Genomic DNA, 17,805 nt, shown 5'->3' with positions numbered 1-17,805 from the left:
ATTCTTATTGTTAAAATTTACTCTCCTTATGTGACTGAGACTGAGATTACTTCATTCCTTAATAATTTTTTTTCCAAGGTGGTGTGTCAAGGGAAGGTAATGAATGAATGTGGCATATGGAGTAGTAAATGGAGGTATGTTGTCACTTGTATTAAGGACCCTACGGTAGCAGGAGGTATACGTTTACCTCCAGCCCGTTTTAAAATAGGTAATACGAATGGCGACCTTTTTTTTAATGGTATGCCTCCCTTTTGTCGTAAATGTAAAAAATATGGACATTCTGATTGTGATGTGACTTGTGTTTCTTGTGGAGGTAAAGATCATAAGACTGATAAATGTCCAAAAGGAAGCATATGTACTAATTGTATGTCAAACACTCACTCTTTTTTCAAATGTCCCTACAGGAATGTCTGGGGAAAATCACGAGTGGAGAAGCCCTCGGCCCCTGACCAACCCTCGGCTGGTTCGGACAGGCCTGTGGGAAGGGAGGATGGAGAGAGAGACGGAGATGAGCCAAGCAAACAAACTCAGGCTGCAGAAGGCGTCCCCGTGTCGGATGAAATGGCGAAGGAAAGGAGGGAACGGCAGGGCAGAAGGCCGGAGGCGGCCTCCGTAGAGAGGCCAGAAGTATCTGCCAAAGGCCAATCCTCGTCTTCGTGTACTCCCGGGATGACTCCCAGATGCCAGACTTCTGGACCAAAGAGACGTAAGTTGCAGGGGTCTCAGAGGGAACCTGAGGTAGTACCCCCTCCGGACCCTCCGGATGATGGTGGGAACCCAATGGCGTGTCAGCAGGAGGGAGTTACCCTACCCTCTTCAGAAATGGAGATGGGGACTGGGGTGGCTGCCTCCGTGATCCCGGAGACCCCGGTCAATGTGCTGATTACACCCGAGGCGCGTGTGCTCGATGAGACTCTCCCTGACTATTCCCTTAAAGGAGATGGGATGGAGTGTCTGGAGCAGGGAGACGGGTCAGCTGACCAGATGCAAATTACTAGTATGAGAACTCAGTCTGTCCCGGGAGGTGTGCAGCCTGAGACGTTAACCAATGGGGAGTCCTCAGATACGGACTCCTTGCAAACGGTCATCTCCGACGATCTATCCTACTCTGAAGGAGACGTCTGAACCAGCTGAGGTAAGAGTTTAGAAATATTTAATTATCCTTCTTCTTTTCTCTTATGGCAGGGGTTAAGGGTGTGTCTCTAAATGTGAGAGGGCTTAAAACACAGGCAAAAAGAGTGGCGTTGTTTGATTTTCTTACTACTCTGACTGCAACTGTATTCTTTTTACAAGAGTGTTCTATATCACACAGTTTAAATTACCATGAGTATCAGAAAGATTGGACGTATGGACCCTCAGTGTGGTCGGGGTCAAATGGGTCCAAGTCAGCAGGGGTCGCCATTCTTTTTAGGGGGAATGCGTTTATTGATTCTGTTCAAGAGATTTTACCTGGCAGAATTTTATTAGTTCAAGCTATTATTGATGGTTACAAATGGCAATTTTTAAATTTTTATGGATCCGCAGACAAGCAAGAAAGAGCTGAAATGTTAGATATGTTACCCTTATTTCTTAATGACTCTACCCCGATGGTTTTAGCAGGTGATTTTAATTGCATTCTTGGTGGTGAGAAAAGAATTTCCAGCGCAACAAGCAGAAATTATGATAAAACTTCTTTTATGCTTAGAAACATTGTGCTGGATTTTAGATTAAACGATGTTTTTAAGGAATGTAATAGAGATTTACCATTGCAGGACTGGGTAACATGGAGTAATGTTAACTGTAGCTCCAGGATTGATTTTATTTTCTGCTCAAAGTCCGTGCTGCCTTTTAAATGTGAGCTTCTAACTAATGCATTTTCTGACCATAAATTATTATCCTTTCATGTAAAACATGATGATCTTTTTAAAAAAGGGAAAGGTTCTTGGAAGTTAAATATCTCCCTTTTAGAAGACCCTCAAATTTTAACTGATTTTACTAATTTCTATTTATATTTTAAGAGAATAAGAGACCCTCGTATTCCCATCAGCAGGTGGTGGGAAAAAATGAAAAAAAATATAAAAGATTTTTTTATTAAGGCAGGAGCACAGAAGGTAAAGGAAAAGAGAGAATTTTATACCCAACTTACTACCAGGTTACAAACCTTATATAAATTAAGAAATAATGATATGGATGTGGAGAAAGATATTAGTGACCTAAAAAATGAAATCCACCACACACTAGAACAAAAAGGGAAAGAGCTTATTTTTCATGCTAAGGTTAAACATATTGAAAATAATGAAACTTGTTCGAGGTATTTTTTTAAATGTATGGTGGAAAAGCGGGTTTTTATCAACTCTATGGAAGGTGAACAAAATATAGAGGGGATTTTAGCCAAAGTGTATGAGTATTATTCTGAGCTTTTTAACACAAAAAGTATTGATAATTGTTTTACAGAAAGTATTTTAGATGATATTTCCATCAGTCTTGACCCTGTTTCACAAGAATTTTTAATACAGGACCTGAGTGAGGAAGAGGTATCAGACGCGGTGGGGAGTTTTAAGGCTGGTAAAGTACCGGGACCCGATGGCATACCTATAGAGTTTTATTCCACCTTTTATGACATTTTACAAGAGGATTTGTTTTCTGTTTTTAGTGAGGTTTTTAGAACAAAAATTCTCCCCACCTCATGGAGGAGGGGTGAGGTTTCCCTCATACATAAAATAGGAGACAAATCTAGTCTAAAAAATTGGAGACCTATCACTCTTTTAAATTGTGATTACAAAATACTGGCAAAAATATGTGCAACTAGATTGAAAAAAGTGATAGAGAATATAATTCATATAAATCAAGTGTGCGGTATACCGGGAAGGAGTGTGTGGGAAAACTTAAATTTAATCAAAGATGTGATTGATGACACAAAGTCAAGGGGGAGTCAGTTGGCGGTCCTGTCCTTAGACTTCGAGAAAGCCTTTGACAGAGTGTCACATCAGTTCCTATTTAAGGTTTTATCACGCATGGGAATACCTGAAGGATTTTTATTGTCTCTTAAAGCATTTTATCACAATTGTACAAGTAAAATTTTAGTTAATGGTTTTAAAACGAAGGAGGTGGTTTTAAACTCTGGGGTTAAACAAGGTTGCCCATTGTCCCCTTTATTATTTGTGTGTGCCCTTGAACCGTTACTTTGTGCTTTAAGGAGAGATAAACAGATCCGTGGTATCCCGTTGCCGGGGGGAGGTGGTTTGGAAGCTAAGGTAACGGGTTACATGGATGATGTGGTGGTAATTTGTAAAGATGCTCTGTCTATTAGGAAAGCGTTGAAACAGGTAGAATATTTTTGTTGTGGGTCTGGTTTTAAGGTTAATTTAAACAAAAGTGGTATTCTAAATGTGGGGAATATGACACTAAATGATATTCCAGTACCTGAATGTGAGTCTGTGAAGATTTTAGGGGTGATTTTTAATGAGACAAATAAAGGGAAAGAAAGTTGGGAGGTCATTGCACAAAAGGTGAATCAAAAGCTGTGTATGTGGAGGCTACGAAAGCTGACGATGGAGGGGAAGGTTCTGATTATAAAAATGGTCATTCTTCCTCTGTTGTTGTATTTGAGCCTTGTCTTCCCTCCTCCCACACGAATTTTTAACCAGATCATCAAAGCGTGTTTTACTTTTTTTTGGAATTCTAAGATGGAGAAATTAAAAAGAGAAGTGGTAATTAAACCTAAAGAAAAAGGTGGCAAAGATTTTCCAGATTTTAGAGCTTTTGTTTATATAAGGTTTTTTGTTTTGTGTTTTAATGCCCTTTCAAAATCTAACTACTGGTCATATTTTATTCGTTTTAATACGGGTTATTTTATGAGACGTCTTGGTTGGTTTCAAACGGTTTTAAGTTCCCCGTACGCTTTTAATATGCCAGATAGTTATGTTATTTTGGAAACTATTGTTAATTCTTATGATTTGAAAGGGAAAATTGTAGAGGATATAAAAGACAGCAAGAAGATTTTAAAGTGTTTTAAGGATAAACAGCCAATAACACAGATTGGGAATTTTAATGAAATTAAGTGTGTTGAAATATTTCAAAATATTAATGCATCGTACCTTTTTAATTCCCAGAAGGACCTGGCCTGGAGCTGTGTGCATGATTGTCTTCCATGCAGAGCATTCCAACACAGAAGAGGACTTGTGACTACTGCCAGATGTCCAAGGGAAAGATGCTTCGGAGATGAGACGGTACTACATATTTTATGGACTTGTTCTTTTGCACGACAAATATGGACACGAATTTTTCCTTTATTGCAAAAAATGACGGACATCAGAGATCTGACTTTTGAGTCTGTTTTATTTGGGTATGTGGAATGTCCCACCGTCAATAAGAAGATCATCGCATGGAAGACAATCAGCACAGTCAAGGAAGCTCTGTGGAAGGCCAGGAACATCCTTCTTTTTAAGCATGATGTTATATCTGTGCAGGATGTTATAGATTTGGCTTTTAGTGATATGTATCTGTATTATATTCTGGACAAGAAGAAGAATGTCATTTTATCGAAACAGTGGTTTGTAAAGGAGTGGAACTCCGCAATTTAAAGGAACAATTTTTGTATATAATTTATAGGTTGAGTGTAAAGGAATTGTGGATAGTGTTCTTTATAGGAGTGAAGCCCTGTAGTGTAAAGGACTTGTAATATGTAGACTGCTTACTATATGCAATACAAATGTAAATGATGTTTTGATATTCTGTAATTGAGATACAGATGTAATCACAGAAAATGTTGTAAAATGGAATGTTTTTAATGTAATGTACTTTTATATCCAATAATAAACGGGTGTACCTTGTTTTAGGTACTTCCAAGTTAAAAAAAAAATCTGTTCTTATCAGTTTAATATCTGATACGTCCCCTATCTGGGGACCATATATTAAATGGATTTTTAGAACAGGGAGATGGAAAAAGAGCTTGCTCTGTCCACTCCACGCATTGACCTGGTATTGCAGTACCTCCAGGAACGGTGCACCCCTTCTTAACCCAGTTTCCAAAAGCAGAACTCAATTCACCTGATTCATATTAGCACGATTAACGAATTGAAAGAAAGCAAGCAACTTCATATGCACCTCAATTTGGCCCATTCACTTTTCACTTTTTACTTGCTTTATTCATCCAAATAGCAAACTCATCACCACTCAACTTCACCAACTCTGCTATGTCCCGTGCAGTATCTTGTTCTCAGTCTAATCTAGATCATGTGCAATTGAATGGAATAGATCCCTTTTGGACAAAGTGGAGTCAGCTGCTGCAGTGACCACAGGTGTGTTGCAACCTGCTGCATAGCCTGATACCGCAATATAAGGAACGTCAAATACTAAGAATGGGCGACCTATGAAAGAATTAGTACTTTCATTAAGTATACTAAACCGGCTAATTGGGAATAGACAAACTGTAAAAAGCCCTCTGAGAAAGCCCCCCCTCTAACCTTTGTTAGTACGCTTTTCTGTGGTCTGCCTGTTGATGTATTTTCCGTTTGAACAGTGCACAACATGAAGAGACGGAACACTGGCGGCTTGTCACAATGCCCCCCGATGACATCACAATAGCGCTGCTGCCTAGAAAGACAGCTGCACAGCAGAAATTGCTCTTTGGGTAGGAGGGTGGGCTAGTGGAAGGAGGGGTCAAGCCGTTTTTTTCCCGGGTGGTAGGGGGATCACAGGACAAGGGATGCGGGGGGTGAGAAGGGTTCAGAGGGCAGGGTTTGGGGGCTGGGAAGTGAAGGGAAAAGATTAGGGTTTGGGGATGATGAAAGGGCTTTCTACAGGTAAGGATGGCAAAGGGTGGCAGTGACGGAAAGTCAGGCGACCTGTCCTGTCCGTCTTTTTGTATCATGAATTGGAAAGACTGCAAGGGGCAGGGGAGGTGCTTGTGCCCAAAAGGAGGAGTTATTCAGATTCATTGCAGTGGGCGGCGGCTGCAAAGCGCACCATTCTTCGTGTTTTTGCTGTGCAAAGCAGCCTTTTCAAGGGTTGGCTTGGGTGACAAAATGTCTTCTGTAGGCGTGGGTTTGTCTCCCTCTCACTCTCTCTCCCTAAGATGTGTCCGGCTGAGGCCAGGGTGCCACTCGAGGCCCAAACCAATTCTGGTTATCGCTTCTCGGCCTTTTGGCTAAGATCAAGTGTAGTATCTGTTCTTATCAGTTTAATATCTGATACGTCCCCTATCTGGGGACCATATATTAAATGGATTTTTAGAACAGGGAGATGGAAAAAGAGCTTGCTCTGTCCACTCCACGCATTGACCTGGTATTGCAGTACCTCCAGGAACGGTGCACCCCTTCTTAACCCAGTTTCCAAAAGCAGAACTCAATTCACCTGATTCATATTAGCACGATTAACGAATTGAAAGAAAGCAAGCAACTTCATATGCACCTCAATTTGGCCCATTCACTTTTCACTTTTTACTTGCTTTATTCATCCAAATAGCAAACTCATCACCACTCAACTTCACCAACTCTGCTATGTCCCGTGCAGTATCTTGTTCTCAGTCTAATCTAGATCATGTGCAATTGAATGGAATAGATCCCTTTTGGACAAAGTGGAGTCAGCTGCTGCAGTGACCACAGGTGTGTTGCAACCTGCTGCATAGCCTGATACCGCAATATAAGGAACGTCAAATACTAAGAATGGGCGACCTATGAAAGAATTAGTACTTTCATTAAGTATACTAAACCGGCTAATTGGGAATAGACAAACTGTAAAAAGCCCTCTGAGAAAGCCCCCCCTCTAACCTTTGTTAGTACGCTTTTCTGTGGTCTGCCTGTTGATGTATTTTCCGTTTGAACAGTGCACAACATGAAGAGACGGAACACTGGCGGCTTGTCACAATGCCCCCCGATGACATCACAATAGCGCTGCTGCCTAGAAAGACAGCTGCACAGCAGAAATTGCTCTTTGGGTAGGAGGGTGGGCTAGTGGAAGGAGGGGTCAAGCCGTTTTTTTCCCGGGTGGTAGGGGGATCACAGGACAAGGGATGCGGGGGGTGAGAAGGGTTCAGAGGGCAGGGTTTGGGGGCTGGGAAGTGAAGGGAAAAGATTAGGGTTTGGGGATGATGAAAGGGCTTTCTACAGGTAAGGATGGCAAAGGGTGGCAGTGACGGAAAGTCAGGCGACCTGTCCTGTCCGTCTTTTTGTATCATGAATTGGAAAGACTGCAAGGGGCAGGGGAGGTGCTTGTGCCCAAAAGGAGGAGTTATTCAGATTCATTGCAGTGGGCGGCGGCTGCAAAGCGCACCATTCTTCGTGTTTTTGCTGTGCAAAGCAGCCTTTTCAAGGGTTGGCTTGGGTGACAAAATGTCTTCTGTAGGCGTGGGTTTGTCTCCCTCTCACTCTCTCTCCCTAAGATGTGTCCGGCTGAGGCCAGGGTGCCACTCGAGGCCCAAACCAATTCTGGTTATCGCTTCTCGGCCTTTTGGCTAAGATCAAGTGTAGTTTGGGAGGGTACTACCTTGGTTGGTGCTGAAAGGTGCCAGGGTATTGCACAACTGCTGGCCTTGAGGGAGTGTGCATCGTAGGATGTCATAGCCCTCTTGTGACGGACGGTTACCTGGGCAACGAGAGGCGGTCACTTTATTATTTTCAAACTCATCCTTCAAAAAAAAAAAAAAAAAAAAAATCTGTTCTTATCAGTTTAATATCTGATACGTCCCCTATCTGGGGACCATATATTAAATGGATTTTTAGAACAGGGAGATGGAAAAAGAGCTTGCTCTGTCCACTCCACGCATTGACCTGGTATTGCAGTACCTCCAGGAACGGTGCACCCCTTCTTAACCCAGTTTCCAAAAGCAGAACTCAATTCACCTGATTCATATTAGCACGATTAACGAATTGAAAGAAAGCAAGCAACTTCATATGCACCTCAATTTGGCCCATTCACTTTTCACTTTTTACTTGCTTTATTCATCCAAATAGCAAACTCATCACCACTCAACTTCACCAACTCTGCTATGTCCCGTGCAGTATCTTGTTCTCAGTCTAATCTAGATCATGTGCAATTGAATGGAATAGATCCCTTTTGGACAAAGTGGAGTCAGCTGCTGCAGTGACCACAGGTGTGTTGCAACCTGCTGCATAGCCTGATACCGCAATATAAGGAACGTCAAATACTAAGAATGGGCGACCTATGAAAGAATTAGTACTTTCATTAAGTATACTAAACCGGCTAATTGGGAATAGACAAACTGTAAAAAGCCCTCTGAGAAAGCCCCCCCTCTAACCTTTGTTAGTACGCTTTTCTGTGGTCTGCCTGTTGATGTATTTTCCGTTTGAACAGTGCACAACATGAAGAGACGGAACACTGGCGGCTTGTCACAATGCCCCCCGATGACATCACAATAGCGCTGCTGCCTAGAAAGACAGCTGCACAGCAGAAATTGCTCTTTGGGTAGGAGGGTGGGCTAGTGGAAGGAGGGGTCAAGCCGTTTTTTTCCCGGGTGGTAGGGGGATCACAGGACAAGGGATGCGGGGGGTGAGAAGGGTTCAGAGGGCAGGGTTTGGGGGCTGGGAAGTGAAGGGAAAAGATTAGGGTTTGGGGATGATGAAAGGGCTTTCTACAGGTAAGGATGGCAAAGGGTGGCAGTGACGGAAAGTCAGGCGACCTGTCCTGTCCGTCTTTTTGTATCATGAATTGGAAAGACTGCAAGGGGCAGGGGAGGTGCTTGTGCCCAAAAGGAGGAGTTATTCAGATTCATTGCAGTGGGCGGCGGCTGCAAAGCGCACCATTCTTCGTGTTTTTGCTGTGCAAAGCAGCCTTTTCAAGGGTTGGCTTGGGTGACAAAATGTCTTCTGTAGGCGTGGGTTTGTCTCCCTCTCACTCTCTCTCCCTAAGATGTGTCCGGCTGAGGCCAGGGTGCCACTCGAGGCCCAAACCAATTCTGGTTATCGCTTCTCGGCCTTTTGGCTAAGATCAAGTGTAGTATCGTTCGAAAAGGTGGTTTAAGGCTCCGGCCACCTTAGTACAATGATGCAATGCACACTGGAAGGTTGCGCTTGTTAGTACTTTGGGAGGATAGTATATCCATCTAGAGGAAACCATGGCCCTACCAGGATCGAGGCTATTAGACTGAGTAAGTGTGGGGGCTATGGTGCAATGTGCCCCAGGATTGACGACCCTGGAGTGAGTCTGAGCTTGCTGGCTTGGGACCCCGGCAAGCCTTGGGCTCTGTAGCACACCGTACCTTGCCCTTTCATACTTTCTGAGCATATTGCTCTATCCCGGCCTTCTGGCTAGGAAGGGAAATTTTTATAATCATGGTCGGAGGTCCGTTCAGCTTTGGGCTGAGAAACCAACACCCGGTTGGAGGTCCGGGTCAGCTTTGGCTGAGAAACCAACACCCGGTTGGAGGTCCGGGTCAGCTTCGGCTGAGAAACCAACACCCGGTAGGAGGTCCGGGTCAGCTTCGGCTGAGAAACCAACACCCGGTTGGAGGTCCGGGTCAGCTTCGGCTGAGAAACCAACACCCGGTTGGAGGTCCGGTTAGCCTTGGGCTGAGAAACCAACACCGGTTGACGGTCCGGGCAGTTTCGGCTGCGAAACCAACAACTAGTAGCTCTCTACTCCACTTGGGTAAGATGCCTGGGTGGACGCTGGGAGCAACGACAAGGCTCAACCAGGATTCGGCTTGGGGGAGCACCGAAGATCCCTGACCCTTGCTGTGGCCTTCTGGCTCGGAGGGACGGGGTTGATTTTTGGGGACTCTCTCCTCACGGTGGGGTCCACACGAATCCTAGCCTTTGCACTGTTTTTGATGTGACTTCGGTCATGCATTTTTTGTGGTGCTTTGGAAAGCTTCATTAAATCAAAAATCTGTTCTTATCAGTTTAATATCTGATACGTCCCCTATCTGGGGACCATATATTAAATGGATTTTTAGAACAGGGAGATGGAAAAAGAGCTTGCTCTGTCCACTCCACGCATTGACCTGGTATTGCAGTACCTCCAGGAACGGTGCACCCCTTCTTAACCCAGTTTCCAAAAGCAGAACTCAATTCACCTGATTCATATTAGCACGATTAACGAATTGAAAGAAAGCAAGCAACTTCATATGCACCTCAATTTGGCCCATTCACTTTTCACTTTTTACTTGCTTTATTCATCCAAATAGCAAACTCATCACCACTCAACTTCACCAACTCTGCTATGTCCCGTGCAGTATCTTGTTCTCAGTCTAATCTAGATCATGTGCAATTGAATGGAATAGATCCCTTTTGGACAAAGTGGAGTCAGCTGCTGCAGTGACCACAGGTGTGTTGCAACCTGCTGCATAGCCTGATACCGCAATATAAGGAACGTCAAATACTAAGAATGGGCGACCTATGAAAGAATTAGTACTTTCATTAAGTATACTAAACCGGCTAATTGGGAATAGACAAACTGTAAAAAGCCCTCTGAGAAAGCCCCCCCTCTAACCTTTGTTAGTACGCTTTTCTGTGGTCTGCCTGTTGATGTATTTTCCGTTTGAACAGTGCACAACATGAAGAGACGGAACACTGGCGGCTTGTCACAATGCCCCCCGATGACATCACAATAGCGCTGCTGCCTAGAAAGACAGCTGCACAGCAGAAATTGCTCTTTGGGTAGGAGGGTGGGCTAGTGGAAGGAGGGGTCAAGCCGTTTTTTTCCCGGGTGGTAGGGGGATCACAGGACAAGGGATGCGGGGGGTGAGAAGGGTTCAGAGGGCAGGGTTTGGGGGCTGGGAAGTGAAGGGAAAAGATTAGGGTTTGGGGATGATGAAAGGGCTTTCTACAGGTAAGGATGGCAAAGGGTGGCAGTGACGGAAAGTCAGGCGACCTGTCCTGTCCGTCTTTTTGTATCATGAATTGGAAAGACTGCAAGGGGCAGGGGAGGTGCTTGTGCCCAAAAGGAGGAGTTATTCAGATTCATTGCAGTGGGCGGCGGCTGCAAAGCGCACCATTCTTCGTGTTTTTGCTGTGCAAAGCAGCCTTTTCAAGGGTTGGCTTGGGTGACAAAATGTCTTCTGTAGGCGTGGGTTTGTCTCCCTCTCACTCTCTCTCCCTAAGATGTGTCCGGCTGAGGCCAGGGTGCCACTCGAGGCCCAAACCAATTCTGGTTATCGCTTCTCGGCCTTTTGGCTAAGATCAAGTGTAGTGTTGTTCGAAGAGGTGGTTTAAGCTCCAGGCCACCTTAGTACAATGATACAATGCACAATGGAAGGTTGCGCTTGCTAGTACTCTGGGTGGATAGTATATTCATCTAGAGGAAAACATGGCCCTACCAGGATCGAGGCTATTAGACTGAGTAAGGGTGGGGGGCTATGGTACAACGTGCCCCAGGACTGACGACCCTGGAGTGAGTCTGAGCTTGCTGGCTTGGGACCCTGGCAAGCCTTGGGCTCTGTAGCACACCGTACCTTGCCTTTTCATACTTTTTGAGCATATTACCCTATCCCGGCCTTCTGGCTAGGAAGGGAAATTTTTATAATCCCGGTCGGAGGTCTGGTCAGCTTTGGGCTGAGAAACTAACACCCGGTTGGAGGTCCGGGTCAGCTTCGGCTGAGAAACCAACACCCGGTTGGAGGTCTGGGTCAGCTTCGGCTGAGAAACCAACACCCGGTTGGAGGTCCGGTTAGCCTTGGGCTGAGAAACCAACACCGGTTGACGGTCCGGGCAGTTTCGGCTGCGAAACCAACAACTAGTAGCTCTCTACTCCACTTGGGTAAGATGCCTGGGTGGACGCTGGGAGCAACGACAAGGCTCAACCAGGCTTCGGCTTGGGGGAGCACCGAAGATCCCTGACCCTTGCTGTGGCCTTCTGGCTCGGAGGGACGGGGTTGATTTTTTGGGACCCTCTCCTCACAGTGGGGTCCACACGAATCCTAGCCTTTGCACTGTTTTTGGTGTGACTTCGGTCATGCATTTTTTGTGGTGCTTTGGAAAGCTTCATTAAATCAAAATCTGTGAGGCTCGGCAGATGCAATGCACACTGGAAGGTTGCGCTTGCTAGTACTCTTGATGTATAGTATATTCATCTAGAGGAAAACATGGCCCTACCAGGATCGAGGCTATTAGACTGAGTAAGTGTGGGGGCTATGGTGCAATGTGCCCCAGGACTGACGACCCTGGAGTGAGTCTGAGCTTGCTGGCTTGGGACCCCGGCGAGCCTTGGGCTCTGTAGCACACCGTACCTTGCCCTTTCATACTTTCTGAGCATATTGCTCTATCCCGGCCTTCTGGCTAGGAAGGGAAATTTTTATAATCATGGTCGGAGGTCCGTTCAGCTTTGGGCTGAGAAACCAACACCCGGTTGGAGGTCCGGGTCAGCTTCGGCTGAGAAACCAACACCCGGTTGGAGGTCTGGGTCAGCTTCGGCTGAGAAACCAACACCCGGTTGGAGGTCCGGGTCAGCTTCGGCTGAGAAACCAACACCCGGTTGGAGGTCCGGTTAGCCTTGGGCTGAGAAACCAACACCGGTTGACGGTCCGGGCAGTTTCGGCTGCGAAACCAACAACTAGTAGCTCTCTACTCCACTTGGGTAAGATGCCTGGGTGGACGCTGGGAGCAACGACAAGGCTCAACCAGGCTTCGGCTTGGGGGAGCACCGAAGATCCCTGACCCTTGCTGTGGCCTTCTGGCTCGGAGGGACGGGGTTGATTTTTGGGGACCCTCTCCTCACGGAGGGGTCCACACGAATCCTAGCCTTTGCACTGTTTTTGGTGTGACTTCGGTCATGCATTTTTTGCGGTGCTTTGGAAAGCTTCATTAAATCAAAAAATCTGTTCTTATCAGTTTAATATCTGATACGTCCCCTATCTGGGGACCATATATTAAATGGATTTTTAGAACAGGGAGATGGAAAAAGAGCTTGCTCTGTCCACTCCACGCATTGACCTGGTATTGCAGTACCTCCAGGAACGGTGCACCCCTTCTTAACCCAGTTTCCAAAAGCAGAACTCAATTCACCTGATTCATATTAGCACGATTAACAAATTGAAAGAAAGCAAGCAACTTCATATGCACCTCAATTTGGCCCATTCACTTTTCACTTTTTACTTGCTTTATTCATCCAAATAGCAAACTCATCACCACTCAACTTCACCAACTCTGCTATGTCCCGTGCAGTATCTTGTTCTCAGTCTAATCTAGATCATGTGCAATTGAATGGAATAGATCCCTTTTGGACAAAGTGGAGTCAGCTGCTGCAGTGACCACAGGTGTGTTGCAACCTGCTGCATAGCCTGATACCGCAATATAAGGAACGTCAAATACTAAGAATGGGCGACCTATGAAAGAATTAGTACTTTCATTAAGTATACTAAACCGGCTAATTGGGAATAGACAAACTGTAAAAAGCCCTCTGAGAAAGCCCCCCCTCTAACCTTTGTTAGTACGCTTTTCTGTGGTCTGCCTGTTGATGTATTTTCCGTTTGAACAGTGCACAACATGAAGAGACGGAACACTGGCGGCTTGTCACAATGCCCCCCGATGACATCACAATAGCGCTGCTGCCTAGAAAGACAGCTGCACAGCAGAAATTGCTCTTTGGGTAGGAGGGTGGGCTAGTGGAAGGAGGGGTCAAGCCGTTTTTTTCCCGGGTGGTAGGGGGATCACAGGACAAGGGATGCGGGGGGTGAGAAGGGTTCAGAGGGCAGGGTTTGGGGGCTGGGAAGTGAAGGGAAAAGATTAGGGTTTGGGGATGATGAAAGGGCTTTCTACAGGTAAGGATGGCAAAGGGTGGCAGTGACGGAAAGTCAGGCGACCTGTCCTGTCCGTCTTTTTGTATCATGAATTGGAAAGACTGCAAGGGGCAGGGGAGGTGCTTGTGCCCAAAAGGAGGAGTTATTCAGATTCATTGCAGTGGGCGGCGGCTGCAAAGCGCACCATTCTTCGTGTTTTTGCTGTGCAAAGCAGCCTTTTCAAGGGTTGGCTTGGGTGACAAAATGTCTTCTGTAGGCGTGGGTTTGTCTCCCTCTCACTCTCTCTCCCTAAGATGTGTCCGGCTGAGGCCAGGGTGCCACTCGAGGCCCAAACCAATTCTGGTTATCGCTTCTCGGCCTTTTGGCTAAGATCAAGTGTAGTATCTGTTCTCGCTTCTCGGCCTTTTGGCTAAGATCAAGTGTAGTGTTGTTCGAAGAGGTGGTTTAAGCTCCAGGCCACCTTAGTACAATGATACAATGCACACTGGAAGGTTGCGCTTGCTAGTACTCTGGGTGGATAGTATATTCATCTAGAGGAAAACATGGCCCTACCAGGATCGAGGCTATTAGACTGAGTAAGGGTGGGGGGCTATGGTACAACGTGCCCCAGGACTGACGACCCTGGAGTGAGTCTGAGCTTGCTGGCTTGGGACCCCGGCAAGCCTTGGGCTCTGTAGCACACCGTACCTTGCCTTTTCATACTTTTTGAGCATATTACCCTATCCCGGCCTTCTGGCTAGGAAGGGAAATTTTTATAATCCCGGTCGGAGGTCTGGTCAGCTTTGGGCTGAGAAACTAACACCCGGTTGGAGGTCCGGGTCAGCTTCGGCTGAGAAACCAACACCCGGTTGGAGGTCCGGTTAGCCTTGGGCTGAGAAACCAACACCGGTTGACGGTCCGGGCAGTTTCGGCTGCGAAACCAACAACTAGTAGCTCTCTACTCCACTTGGGTAAGATGCCTGGGTGGACGCTGGGAGCAACGACAAGGCTCAACCAGGCTTCGGCTTGGGGGAGCACCGAAGATCCCTGACCCTTGCTGTGGCCTTCTGGCTCGGAGGGACGGGGTTGATTTTTGGGGACCCTCTCCTCACGGTGGGGTCCACACGAATCCTAGCCTTTGCACTGTTTTTGGTGTGACTTCGGTCATGCATTTTTTGTGGTGCTTTGGAAAGCTTCATTAAATCAAAATCTGTTCTTATCAGTTTAATATCTGATACGTCCCCTATCTGGGGACCATATATTAAATGGATTTTTAGTAGTGATGAGCGAGTACTAAAAAGCTCGGGTGCTCGAAGCTCGGGCCGAGCCTCCCAAGATACTCGTGTACTCGGCCCGAGCAACGAGCCCAATGTTATCCTATGGGAGACCCGAGTATTTTTGTGAAATGACCCCCCGGCAGCATGGAGAAACCCTAAAAATGGCACAAAAGTCTCAGAAGAGTGCTCAAATGACATGGCAACAGCATGGGGAAGAACCCTTGAAGCATTTATCACTCAAAAGTCACAGCTGTGAACAATTTTGTCCGCGTTTTACGCCATTTTTACGGACTCACCAGAAAACCTTCCAAAATGACCCCAAAATGATTTTTCATGGCGGAAATGTTAAGGGCACATACCCAATAGTGAGATAGAGCTGGTGTATGTTACTTTTTGAGATTAATACATGAAAGATTTTACGTGAAAACATTGTGTGGCACTCCGATGTCCCTGAGAAGAGACGTACATGAAGGCCTCTTGAGTCTAATGTGCCCATTTAGAGGAAGTGAGTCTTTGTAGTATTTTCCTTTGCCAGGGCAGTCCAAAATTGTGAGGTTCACCAATGCCCCTGCATACAGACGTGCATGATGGCCTGTAAACCTGAAGTGCCCATTGTGAGGAAGTGGGTCTATTTCAGTATAGCCCTTTGCCAGGGCAGCCAAAAATTGGGAGGCTCCACATTGTCCCTGGGTAGAGACGTGCATGAGGGCCTCAAAACATTAAGTGTCCATTTTAAGGAAGTGGGTGTATTTCAGTATAGCCCTTTGCCAGGGCAGCCAAAAATTGGGAGGCTCCACATTGTCCCTGGATAGAGACGTGCATGATGGCCTGTAAACCTGAAGTGCCCATTGTAAGGAAGTGGGTGTATTTCAGTATAGCCCTTTGCCAGGGCAGCCAAAAATTGGGAGGCTCCACATTGTCCCTGGATAGAGACGTGCATGATGGCCTGTAAACCTGAAGTGCCCATTGTAAGGAAGTGGGTGTATTTCAGTATAGCCCTTTGCCAGGGCAGCCAAAAATTGGGAGGCTCCACATTGTCCCTGGATAGAGACGTGCATGATGGCCTGTAAACCTGAAGTGCCCATTGTAAGGAAGTGGGTCTATTTCAGTATAGCCCTTTGCCAGGGCAGCCAAAAATTGGGAGGCTCCACATTGTCCCTGGATAGAGACGTGCATGATGGCCTGTAAACCTGAAGTGCCCATTGTAAGGAAGTGGGTCTATTTCAGTATAGCCCTTTGCCAGGGCAGCCAAAAATTGGGAGGCTCCACATTGTCCCTGGATAGAGACGTGCATGATGGCCTGTAAACCTGAAGTGCCCATTGTAAGGAAGTGGGTCTATTTCAGTATAGCCCTTTGCCAGGGCAGCCAAAAATTGGGAGGCTCCACATTGTCCCTGGGTAGAGACGTGCATGAGGGCCTCAAAACATTAAGTGTCCATTGTCAGGAAGTGGGTGTATTATAGTATAGCCCTTAGGCAGGGCAGCCAAAAATTGGGAGGCTCCACGTTGTCCCTGGGTAGAGACGTGCATGAGGGCCTCAAAACATTAAGTGTCCATTTTAAGGAAGTGGGTGTATTTCAGTATAGCCCTTTGCCAGGGCAGCCAAAAATTGGGAGGCTCCACATTGTCCCTGGGTAGAGACGTGCATGAGGGCCTCAAAACATTAAGTGTCCATTTTAAGGAAGTGGGTGTATTTCAGTATAGCCCTTAGGCAGGGCAGCCAAAAATTGGGAGGCTCCACGTTGTCCCTGGGTAGAGACGTGCATGAGGGCCTCAAAACATTGTTCCCATTGCAAAGGAGCGGGTCTCCTGTCGTTGTAATGTCCATTCTGCAAAGAATGGGCGAAAAAATTTACCACTGGGGGTATACCTGAAACAAAGACCTAACTATTGTAACGGTCATCATGATGGCGCATGAGGAGAAGGAGGAGCAGTCCAGCGATTATCCAAAGTCAAGAAGTGTACCCATGGGTGAGTGGAGGTACATGGCAAACTTTAAATTCCGCTCTCATTTGCTGGTGGTGTGGTGAAGTCTGGCCCAATCCAACCCTTGTTCATCTTTATCAGAGTCAGCCTGTCAGCATTTTCAGTTGACAGGCGGGTGCGTTTATCTGTAATGATTCCACCTGCGGCACTAAAAACACGCTCTGACAAAACGCTAGCAGCAGGGCAGGCCAGGACTTCCAAGGCGTAGAGAGCCAATTCATGCCACGTGTCCAGCTTGGATACCCAATAATTGTAAGGCACAGAGGAATGTCGGAGTACAGTTGTTCGATCTGCAAGGTACTCCTTCAGCATCTGGGCAAACTTAGGATTTCTTGTGGCACTACCCCGCACCTCAGGGGCTGTGGTACGTGAGGGGCTGAGAAAACTGTCCCACATCTTAAAGACTGTTCCCCTACCTCTGGCGGATTGGACTTGTGCCTCTCTCGGCTGTACGCCTCGGTTGTCCACTGATTCCTGACCTATGCCGCTAGCGTTTTGTGAGGGGAATGCTTTGCCTACTTCCGTGAGTATGGCCTTCCGAAACTGCTGCATTTTGGTTGACCTCTCCTCCACGGGAATAAGAGACAAAAAGTTCTCCTTGTAGCGTGGGTCTAACAGTGTTACCAACCAGTAATGATTGTCGGCCAAGATGTTCTTAACGCGAGGGTCACGAGACAGGCAGCTTACCATAAAGTCAGCCATGTGCGCCAGACTCTTAACAGCCAGGACTTCAGTAGCCTGACCAACAAGATGACTGAACATGCTGTCCTCCTCCTCCTCCTCCTCCTCCTCCTCCTCATCTACCCTGTCCTCTGGCCAGCCACGCTGAACCGAGGATATGACTGGTGTGCATGTCATATCCTCAATTTGGCCGGAGAGTTGCTCCATGTC

The 17,805-nt window shown here is 46.5% G+C and overlaps 6 non-coding genes and 2 pseudogenes across 6 annotated transcripts; all 8 read left to right on the top strand.

The window, feature by feature from the left end:
• The first annotated feature begins 4,807 nt into the window (after positions 1 to 4,807).
• LOC142293305 (U2 spliceosomal RNA) lies at positions 4,808 to 4,993 on the top strand. Its single transcript, XR_012751276.1, has one exon. It is a non-coding gene; the product is annotated as a U2 spliceosomal RNA (small nuclear RNA).
• Positions 4,994 to 6,107: 1,114 nt separating this feature from the next.
• Positions 6,108 to 6,298, top strand: LOC142293209 (U2 spliceosomal RNA). Its single transcript, XR_012751193.1, has one exon. It is a non-coding gene; the product is annotated as a U2 spliceosomal RNA (small nuclear RNA).
• Positions 6,299 to 7,588: 1,290 nt separating this feature from the next.
• Positions 7,589 to 7,785, top strand: LOC142292566 (U2 spliceosomal RNA). The gene has a single exon (XR_012750705.1). It is a non-coding gene; the product is annotated as a U2 spliceosomal RNA (small nuclear RNA).
• Positions 7,786 to 8,899: 1,114 nt separating this feature from the next.
• Positions 8,900 to 9,041, top strand: LOC142292745 (U2 spliceosomal RNA; annotated as a pseudogene).
• Positions 9,042 to 9,784: 743 nt separating this feature from the next.
• Positions 9,785 to 9,977, top strand: LOC142293126 (U2 spliceosomal RNA). Its single transcript, XR_012751127.1, has one exon. It is a non-coding gene; the product is annotated as a U2 spliceosomal RNA (small nuclear RNA).
• A 2,728-nt stretch (positions 9,978 to 12,705) lies between these two features.
• On the top strand, positions 12,706 to 12,903 carry LOC142293192 (U2 spliceosomal RNA). The gene has a single exon (XR_012751180.1). It is a non-coding gene; the product is annotated as a U2 spliceosomal RNA (small nuclear RNA).
• Positions 12,904 to 14,017: 1,114 nt separating this feature from the next.
• LOC142292677 (U2 spliceosomal RNA) lies at positions 14,018 to 14,178 on the top strand (annotated as a pseudogene).
• A 639-nt stretch (positions 14,179 to 14,817) lies between these two features.
• Positions 14,818 to 15,017, top strand: LOC142292670 (U2 spliceosomal RNA). The gene has a single exon (XR_012750781.1). It is a non-coding gene; the product is annotated as a U2 spliceosomal RNA (small nuclear RNA).
• The last annotated feature ends 2,788 nt before the right edge of the window (positions 15,018 to 17,805 follow it).

Source organism: Anomaloglossus baeobatrachus, chromosome 2, assembly GCF_048569485.1.
Source record: "Anomaloglossus baeobatrachus isolate aAnoBae1 chromosome 2, aAnoBae1.hap1, whole genome shotgun sequence".
Taxonomy (NCBI): Eukaryota; Metazoa; Chordata; class Amphibia; order Anura; family Aromobatidae; genus Anomaloglossus; species Anomaloglossus baeobatrachus.
The sequence above is the reverse complement of the archived record's forward strand: the minus strand, read 5'-3'. Positions and strand labels throughout refer to the sequence as shown.